Raw genomic sequence first — 10,351 nt, 5'->3', positions numbered from 1 at the left:
TACAGAAATTAAAATTAAAACATTTGAAAAACATTTTTTTTTAAAACAATAGAACAATTAGGTTCTTCCGTATTAGTCAATATAGTCACAGCAGATCAGACGCATCAGAAGTCCCAGAAGGCTACAACCATAGAAATAGAATGAGTAGAATGGACAGGGTCCCTCAGACCATGGCAATTTGGCTAGTACACCTAAATATGGCTGACATGGAATTGTAACAGATAATTGCCATGGTAATAATAATGAATGCATGTGTTACAGAGAGAAGAAAACATTCAGAGGTGGCACCATAGCAACTGAGCCTCATTTGACTGAATATTCCCCTGGTGGTTGTTAAGATGTCAACTAAAACATCCATATTATGATATTAAGAGATGGCTGTCGGTACACCCACTATTCAATGTTGTTTTGAATAGGCATGTCCGATTTATAATGTACAATCTAAGGGTGTGTTCTCACTAGAACATTTGCTTCACTTGGAATCGGAGTTTAGGATAACATTCGCTTTGCTCTGTGTCGTTTGGAGCTGTGAGAACGCGCATTCGAAGTCACTCCCGGAGCAAACAACCGACGGATGCTCCGCTTGAAAAGGGTGGTTTCACTCCGGTTAGAAACGACTCAACGAGGCATCGAGAGATGGCCGAAGGGAGTGGGTAGGCAGAGGCTCTGACTCGGGAAAAGAAACTCTGGTTTTTCTCCTTTAAACAATCGGCTACCCATAAATGTATAATTAGAATAATTTCTAATTATTTTTCTGGTTGCAGCAATGTTTAGCGCAAGTTTTGAGATTATTCTCAATTGAATCCGACAAGACCAAACTTTTCTAAATGATGCGCAACAAAACTGCTAAAGACATGGAAAGACTTCAAGAATTGATGGAAGAAGTGCTGTAATCCAATAAACAGCTTGCTAAACAGGTGGATAAAATAGATCAGCTTTCAGGCAAAATTTCATCAATGGGAAAAATCAATTGAATCCTTGGACAACAAGTTGGAAAAGGTCGGTGCAGACCTGCGCGAACAGGGCATTCAAGTAAATAATCAGGACACAGCAATGAAGGTTTTGGAAATTAAACTCGAAAATGCATTGAATGAAATGTCCATATAGAAAACCATTCGAGGCGCAATAATGTGAATGAATGAATGAATGGTCTTTATTGTCATTAATACAGTACAGGTACCATACAACGAAATTTAGGAGGGGGGGCTCCCCTGGTGCTTGGAAAAAGACTAAAAAACAAGAGGGCCAAGGGTAAAATAAAAAAGGGAAAAGAGCTGGTTTACATAAATAAAGGCTATGTACACTATCTACTATACTATACTACTATAATACTATACAATAAAACACTGTGCTGTACTCTATGCTATGCTTTACATATCCTAACTTTTCCTATATCTGAACCTTGTGTACACAGGGGTTGTCATATTGCACATTCATTTAAAGTGTCGCAGTTAGCAGGTTTGAAATGTTCACAGTTGTATTTCAATATTGCACTGACTTATGTTTACAATCTAGTAGCTGCCATCAAGTTGTCTAGATTGTCCAGGGCCTAGATGTGATACTGATTAACCTGATTAACCTGATTAACCTACCTGAGAAAAACGAGAACGGCAACATGATTGGATACCTGGTGCGTCTCCTCTCCGACAAGCTCCAGATTCCAGTACTCCACGAAAAGGAGGTCCAGACTCCAGACCCGAATTCGCCACCCAGCAGTATTACAGGTGCGGATAGACTCGGAATGGTTCACCTTCAAAGATCCACAAGCCGCCAAGAAGCGATGGTGAAAGAGTTCCCGGACATGGAGGACTACTTGTGTCCAGAGCCCAATCTTGTATCCAGTTTACGAGAGGCTGATGTTTGCCGAATTAACTGTGCCATGGTGTGGGTAAGCCCTGCTCCAACGCAGCACTTTGACTGATACATAAGTGGATATTTTTTATATATATTTGGATATTGGATTTTTGTTTTCTTATCTTACAATTTAATATAAGCTGCACATTATTATTATTATACATTATGTTATATGTGTATATGTTTGTGAATATGTGAATATGTTTTCTGTTTTTGCACCTTCAGAAGAACCACTACAATTTCATTGTATAGGCAACTGTACAAGGACAATAAAGTCTATTCTATTAGTCACTGACGTTGGGATATGCTCAGAGAATTTGAGACTGATTTATTAGCCTACTGCGGCGTGGATTTTGTTTATCGACAGGATGGAACGTTATGTAGGCATATCTGAACGTTATGTAGGCATATCTGAACGTTATGTAGGCATATCTGAGCCTCTGTAGCTGTTGTGCGACGCTGATGTGCGACTTGGGCCCTGTTGTGTTGTGAATGGCAGGCTACTACTGCCCCCTTGTGGCGCATTGATTATGTATTTATTTTTACTTAAAATGAGATGAATCTCTGCCTTGACTTGGCACAATGTCAGTCTTTAGCATGAACCATTGCGCAATTGTATTCTTGAATAAACTAATGTGTAATTGCACTTTGACGTTAAGTAGGCTATAAGGAGCGTCTACCTTACTTTTTTTTTGGGGTGGGTTATAATTTTGTTATTAGTCGCAATGGTTAGTAGTATTATTATTTTGATAACAACTCACCGTATACTATGACCAGAGGTGTCAAGTAACGAAGTACAAATACTTCGTTACCTTACTTAAGTAGAAATTTTGGGTATCTATACTTTACTGGAGTAATTATTTTTCAGCCGACTTTTTACTTCTACTCCTTACATTTTCACGCAATTATCTGTACTTTCTACTCCTTACATTTTAAAAATAGCCTCGTTACTCCTATTGCATTTCAGCTTGTTTTCATTACAGCTTTTCATCGTTAAAAAAAACACACACAAAAAAAACCTATCCAGATAAGTCGTCTGATGAGCCAGGGGCGCTCTTAATCGTTCACTGATCGACGTCTGATGAGCCAGGGGCGCTCTTAATCGTCCACTGATTGATGTCTGATGAGCCAGGGGCGCTCTTAATCGTTCACTGATCGACGTCTGATGAGCCAGGGGCGCTCTTAATCGTCCACTGATTGATGTCTGATGAGCCAGGGGCGCTCTTAATCGTTCACTGATCGACGTCTGATGAGCCAGGGGCGCTCTTAATCATTCACTGATCGACGTCTGATGAGCCAGGGGCGCTCTTAATCGTTCACTGATCGACGTCTGATGAGCCAGGGGCGCTCTTAATCGTTCACTGATCGACGTCTGATGAGCCAGGGGCGCTCTTAATCGTCCACTGATTGATGTCTGATGAGCCAGGGGCGCTCTTAATCGTTCACTGATCGACGTCTGATGAGCCAGGGGCGCTCTTAATCGTTCACTGATCGACGTCTGATGAGCCAGGGGCGCTCTTAATCGTCCACTGATTGATGTCTGATGAGCCAGGGGCGCTCTTAATCGTTCACTGATCGACGTCTGATGAGCCAGGGGCGGAGCTGTGACAAGAAGTATAAACATTATACCATTCCGACACCCTATTGGTTTGTACGAGATGCATTCCATCTGCTGCACATGACACAAATCACACTCCAGCAAGGAAAGCAGATGTATGTAGCCAAAGATGTCCGTGACCGTGCCAGAGACTCAAAATAACAGCGAAATGTCCCAACCAAGCACCAGCATCAACCAGGTTGATAGCCAGGAAGATCAGCCAACCCTTCTCCATCCCTGGCCGTACCTGGAAGAATTTTTTGAAATGGTTGGATGCAAAAACAACTCCTTTCGAATGCGCTGCAAGCTCTGCGCACCCAAGTACCACGAGCTAATGGCCTTCAAAAACTCACCGTCTAATTTGAAAAAGCATATTGAGGTAAGCTGAAAGTTTGTTATTATCAGTCGACATTTTGTAGTAACCTAGTAACGTACTAATGGTAAATTTGCAATGTTTGCTATGGCTAAGAACATCCCATGGTTTGCTTGCTAGCAGTAGGCTATGATTCAATGTTTCATTTGTAATCCTTCATGTGTTGAGGTCGGAGTTTTACCGTGTTTGTTGCTGTAAAGAGTTAATTATGTTCCCACGGGAGAAGAAATGTGCGCGGTGTGTGCCATTAACAATAATGTTACTTTTCAGTCATGCCAGCAGCTGCTTGTGGTCCTAAAACAGCTTTAAGTGGCAATATTCTGGTCTGCTCAACATAATTGCATAGACCAGTGAAACTGCTCCCTAACTTGTAGTCTGACCTCCATTCATGAACTTCCAGCGTGACATTTAATACAGCGGAAGTCCTAGATAGTCTCAGCTTGTGGTTTGAGAGAAATAATATGAATCTCAATCTGTGCCTGTGCATTCATTTTCTCCACAGAAGAAACACCCCACTCGTCTAGAGAGGTACACGCAACTTTCTTCAACAGCCCTCAAAAGGAAGTCATCCACTGAAGGTTCTTTGACCCCACCCTCCAAACAAACCAAGCTGTGGGAGGCTCGAAGAGTGTCCCAGGCAAGTGTGGATGAAGTAGTCCTCAAATTCATTGTCCAAGGCTTGCACCCACCACACATTGTTCAGCAACAGGGCTTCATTGAGCTTGTGCAACATCTTCAGCCAAATACGAATGTCATGACGCGTAATACTGTTGTTAACAAAGTCACAAAGGCCTCTGTTGAAATGAAAAGAAAACTGAAAGCTGCCCTTAGTGAAATTGAGTTCATAGCAACAACAACAGACTGCTGGACGGCACACCGTCGCGGTTTCATTGGTGTCACTGCGCACTGGTTTAACCCCCAGACCATGCAGAGATCCTGTGCTGCCCTGGCATGCAAGCAACTTAAAGGGTCACATACCTTTTCTGCCCTGGCTGGTGCCCTAAATGATATTCACACAGAATTCAATGTCAGAGAGAAGATCGTTCGCACTACAACTGACAACGGATCAAACTTCCTGAAAGCCTTCAGAGTTTATGGGCAGACTGACGAGAACAACAATGCTGAACCTGTAGGAGAGGGTGATGGAGAAGAGGATGATTGTGGCCAAAATGATGATAACGATGAAGAAGAGGAAAGCCTTGAGGGTGTTGAATTTGTTGATGCCGGAGCCCTGTTGGAAGAAGATGACTACTTAGAATACCAGCTACCCAAGCACCATCGCTGCGCCTGCCACCTCCTCAATTTAGTGTCCACAGTTGATGCTTCAAAAGCAGAGGTCAACCCACTGTACAAGCGCGTGTCAAGGTCCACATTTGCCAAATGCTCTAGCCTGTGGAATAAAAGTTCAAGATCAACCACCGCATCTGAAGTAATTGAAGACCACTGCAAACTCCAACTCGTAAGGCCTGTTGCTACAAGGTGGAATTCACTCTTCTCAGCCGTAGAAAGAATAGTGAGAATAACACGAGAACAAGGCGAGGGAGCCCTTGCAGCTGTCTGCAGTGAACTAGATACACCCAAGTAAGTGCTTGTTTTTCTGCCTTACAGTTAATGAAGTGATTAACAATAGATTAAGTCACAGTTTTATACTTGGAATACTGTAGAACACGTATGCACTATGCCAATATGCAGTCCCCATATTTACTATGAATGTGATTTGTAGCAACACAACTTCATTTCTAAAAGTCTCAGATGACAATATTTTTCCTTTTTAATGATCAGTTCCTCCAGTTGAAGGTGCTACATCAAGTAGACTTAATGTTCCATGTTGTGTTTTTCTCTTCTTCTTTGTACAGGTTTACTCCAGTGGAACTTGCATTTCTTGCAGAATATGCGAAGACAATGAGCCCAGTTGCAAAGGCACTGGATGTTCTTCAGGGAGAAACCAGTGTGCAGATGGGATGGTTGGTCCCCACCATAACTCTGCTAAGGACCAAGCTACAGCACCTTCAAGTCGCCTCCAAGTTCTGTGAGCCTTTGATTGCTGCACTTCTTTCAGGCCTTGAGAAACGCTTCGGAGAGATGCTTGCAGATCCAGAACTGATAGCCGCAGCCATTCTAGTTCCCAAATTTAAGACCTGTTGGACAAGTGACGAAAATATCCTCAAACTTGGTAAGTGTCTCACTTCCGCTTAATATGTGTAATTTCTATGAAGACAGTGAAATTAGTTTGAAATTACATTTAATGACACACACACACACAACACTATCCAATACACAGTTACAATACTGCCATATAGTCTAAATTGTCATGATTTTTGTTTTTTATTCCACAGGCCTTCACTATATCAGAAGCCACTTGGACTGTCAGGACGAGAAACACTTCAGTGAGGGCTCCCAATCGTCTGAGGAAGAGGACTTCTTTTCCTCCTTGAAGAAGACCGGCCCTCTTGAAACGTCCCAGCAGTTGGATGCGTACCTGGGGTGCCCAGGAGACACAGTAGAGGTACTGAAGACCTTCCCAGCTGTGTGCCAGCTATCACTCAAACTTAATACGGGACTCCCTGCCTCAGCAGCCTGTGAAAGACTGTTTAGTGTCGCAGGGCTGATCTTCAGGCCAAAAAGAGCATGCATTGGCTCAAAGAATTTTGAGAACCTGCTGCTTTTGCGGCTGAACAAAGCTTATTGGTAACTCTGATGCTGATGTAGATTGTGTGTATGTGTGTGTTTTTTCAGGAAATATTGAATCACTACTTTGTTATGGTTTTGCCCTCACAGTTCCAATAAAGGCTATTGACTTTTGACTTTTGACGTTTGACTTTTTGCACCATTACAATACTTAGGCAACTAGTCATCATATCTTCCGTGTTCACATGTTAATGCTCAGTAGTACACATATATGGTTCTTTAATGTATTTGCATTGTACTAAAATGTGTTCATTTTCAATGGGCATAAATGCGTCTGAAATAAGTGCATCCCAAATTTTTCAACATTAACATTTTAATAATAACATAATAGTCATTATGGCCTTTAGGAAAATGTTTTTTGGGGGGGAGGTGGGGTAGTGCACTATAGGCCCCTGTGGCGTGGCCTAAGCTTTTGTCCTTAATGGCATTTTTTCCCCCTTACATTACTTTTACTTTTATACTTTAAGTAGTTTTGAAACCAGTACTTTTATACTTTTACTTGAGTAAAAAGCTTGAGTTGATACTTCAACTTCTACAGAAGTCTTTTTAAACCATAGTATCTATACTTCTACTTGAGTAATGAATGTGAATACTTTTGACACCTCTGACTATGACGTCCCTGGAATATGGTAGTCTACATAATTTAGGTATTCTAAGATAGCCTACAATTGGCTTTGTACACATTAGACTTGCCTTTTTTATTATGGAATGCTTCAATTGTTTTATGGAGAGACGCTATAAAAAGGTTCACTTTAATATAAAACCAGGTTTCCCCCGAGTGCTGAGGATTAGCCTCTTAGAGTAATGTGTGTTTATATGGTGCGTTCACTTGACACCATAACATACTGTGTGTCTGTGTGTCTGTGTGTCTGTGTGTTTGTGTTGTACATGTGGCTTTCTTGTGTTTGTTTTGTATGGTTTCTTTCACTACCCTGAATGTGTTTTTTGTCTTAAATGTTTTGTGTTAATGTTGTACGTTTATGTCCTTGGTTATAAATATTACATGTGTGTGTATCCCCTGGTTGGCATTTATCATTGTCTATTAACCAACAGTAGTATTATTATAGGTAAAGATTACTATGGTTTGGAATACAGAGTTAGGAAAAAAACTATTTGTATTTAGGTTGATAGGATGTCTAAAACTAAACTTACAGTAGTAACATGGAATGTCAGAGGTTTGGGTCAGCCTATTAAGTGTAGAACAGTTCTATCATTTCTCAAAAGAAGCCAGGCTTCCATAGCTTTATTACAAGAAACTCATATGAGTTCAGCAGGTCATCTTAAACTGAGATGGGACTGGGTTGGGCAGGTATTTTCTTCTTAATTTAAATCCAATAGTAGAGGGGTTGCCATTCTCATTGATAAACATGTCCCTTTTATATTTGAAAAGCAAATACTGGATCCAGAGGAAAGATATATGTTAATAACCGGTTCACAGTTTGGCCAACACATGACTATGTTAAATATATATATGCACCCAATGAAGAGTGCCCTGAGTTTATGTCGGATATGATCACTTTGTTTAGTTATCATTGTCAGGGTATTGGTTTAATAGCAGGTGACTTCAATTGTGTCATGGATCCCAGGGTTGACAAATCACCAACTATAGTAATGAGATCTAAGTCTTCCACAACTCTTAATGATTTATGTGAGGAAGTTGGTTTACTGGACATTTGGAGAGAACTTAATCCTACTTACAGGAATTATACCTTTTTTTTGGGCCTTCAGTACAGGCCAAAAGTTTGGACACACCTTCTCATTCAATGTGTTTCCTTTATTTTTATGACTATTTGGTACATTGTAGATTCTCACTGAAGGCATCAAAACTATGAATGAACACATGTGGAATGATGTACTTAACAAAAAAGTGTGAAATAACTCTAAATATGTCTTATATTTTAGATTCCTCAAAGTAGCCACCCTTTGCTTTTTTGTTGTTAATAAAATATATATTTTTTGTTGTTAATAAAATATATAATAATAATATTATATATATAATAACATATTATTATTAACACATATTATATTAAATATTATTATTATATATTTTATTAACAACAAAAAAGCAAAGGGTGGCTACTTTGAGGAATCTAAAATATAATACATATTTAGAGTTATTTCACACTTTATTGTTAAATACATAATTCCTATGTGTTCATTCATAGTTTTGATGCCTTCAGTGAGAATCTACAATGTACCAAATAGTCATGAAAATAAAGGAAACGCATTGAATGAGAAGGTGTGTCCAAACTTTTGGCCTGTACTGTATGTAGAAATGTACTAGAAATAAAAGATATAAAATAGAGGTGAAATGAGGCAGACACTCAAATATAACAATAGATGTTGAAATAGGCCTACACCGTTGTTGTCTCATAGGAACTGAAGTTACTAGCGTATTGACACGTCAGCTGAAGCTGTCGGACACATTTCGAGGTTGCACACAGTTACTTCCTCCTCTCTGTTTTGCAAAAGCTCTCGATGTATCCAGGTGGAAGCAGAATAGGTAGCTATTCTAGTGTTCTTTTATCTTTTCCTCCATTATACACACATGATGTTAGGTCAACGGAGGCTATTTAATTAAGTAAACTGATTTAATTAATCACTGTGTCGTCTCACGATAATAACACAAGGTTGGTAAACATGCTAGCCGTTTTAGCATCAGACAGATGTCATCCTCCTCTATGCAGTCCTTCTATGGACAGATGACGTCATGGATCTATGCAGTCCTTCTGTGGACAGATGACGTCATGGATCACAATAAAGATGACCAGTGGAATAACATCTTTCACTGACTCTGATGTATGGTCGGGTGGTTGTACAGAGTGACATAGTTGTACAGAGTGGTCAAATCTTTGAGAAATAGTTGTGTACGGTCCATTCTAGGTGTCCTACACAGTGCAGATTGGGTACTTTGAGGTATATGGCCACAGTAAATAGCCAGTAGCATTTGCAATCACATTACTCTAGATTCACACTCACCTGATTCTGCATTCTGGAAGAGGTATGGCTCAGCATCAGCAGATGCTTCTTGTGAATAGCAAACTCAAAATGTTTTGAGTTTTTTTCAAGTCGAAGTATCTCTAACCCACACTCCAAACTCCTTTCATTGGACTCCAGGTTTGCTCCTTTCTCCAATGAGCTTTTGTAGAAGTCATTAGAGGGGTTCACATACGTTGTCCAACCTACACTGTGAATGTTTGAATGATGTTCAATAGGGAACAGTACAGTCATGTGTGTGTTATTAGTTAAAACAGAGTGTGTTCATTATTGTAACTTAGATGAAGTTCAGACCATATTTCAAGACAAATGTAGGCTATACATAAATCCAGGTAATTCCAAAGGCTTCACTTACTTTTTCTTGCCACTGTATTAAAACCATCCAAGTCCAAACCATCTTTTAACTTGATCAGCTAATCTACAGCACCAACATTTGAATTTGCAAGCCCACAAAGTTTCTTCAGGAGCTTCCTTTTCTAGTTCAGTATTGGTGCCTTTCCAGGATTTAGGCTATTGGCAAAATAAAGCATATTGTTCTGGATCCTGGTTATTGGGAGGGGAAGGGCTGGGCAGCAGAAAGGATACTGCTGATAAGTATACAGGCACTGGCTTTAAACAAGCTCCATCGCTCTATCCAACCACCTTGGACAAATGTGACAGGGTCTGGTGAAAAAGTCCCCAAGTAGGGCATTTTTATTTTTAGAAAAATGTAGATGATGAAAAAGCAGATTGTAAGCTTTCAAATGATGTCATACATTAAAATCTGAAAATAGTTGAAGAAGGTTATGCTCATTTGAATGTTGCTACACCTCAAACCAAATACCAGAGAAACTCGCTCTGAA

General features: G+C 40.1%; 1 protein-coding gene across 2 annotated transcripts in view; it reads left to right on the top strand.

The window, feature by feature from the left end:
• The first annotated feature begins 8,979 nt into the window (after positions 1-8,979).
• slc33a1 (solute carrier family 33 member 1) overlaps positions 8,980-10,351 on the top strand; it is an 11,434-nt gene continuing 10,062 nt past the window's right edge. For both annotated transcript variants that reach the window (XR_013937728.1, XM_080542870.1), the window contains exon 1: positions 8,980-9,015. The gene's annotated coding sequence lies outside the window, so the exon portion shown is untranslated. The remainder of the gene's footprint in view (positions 9,016-10,351) is intronic.

The sequence above is a fragment of the Nansenia antarctica genome (genome assembly GCF_963989245.1).
Source record: "Nansenia antarctica genome assembly, chromosome: 12".
Taxonomy (NCBI): Eukaryota; Metazoa; Chordata; class Actinopteri; order Argentiniformes; family Microstomatidae; genus Nansenia; species Nansenia antarctica.
The sequence above is the reverse complement of the archived record's forward strand: the minus strand, read 5'-3'. Positions and strand labels throughout refer to the sequence as shown.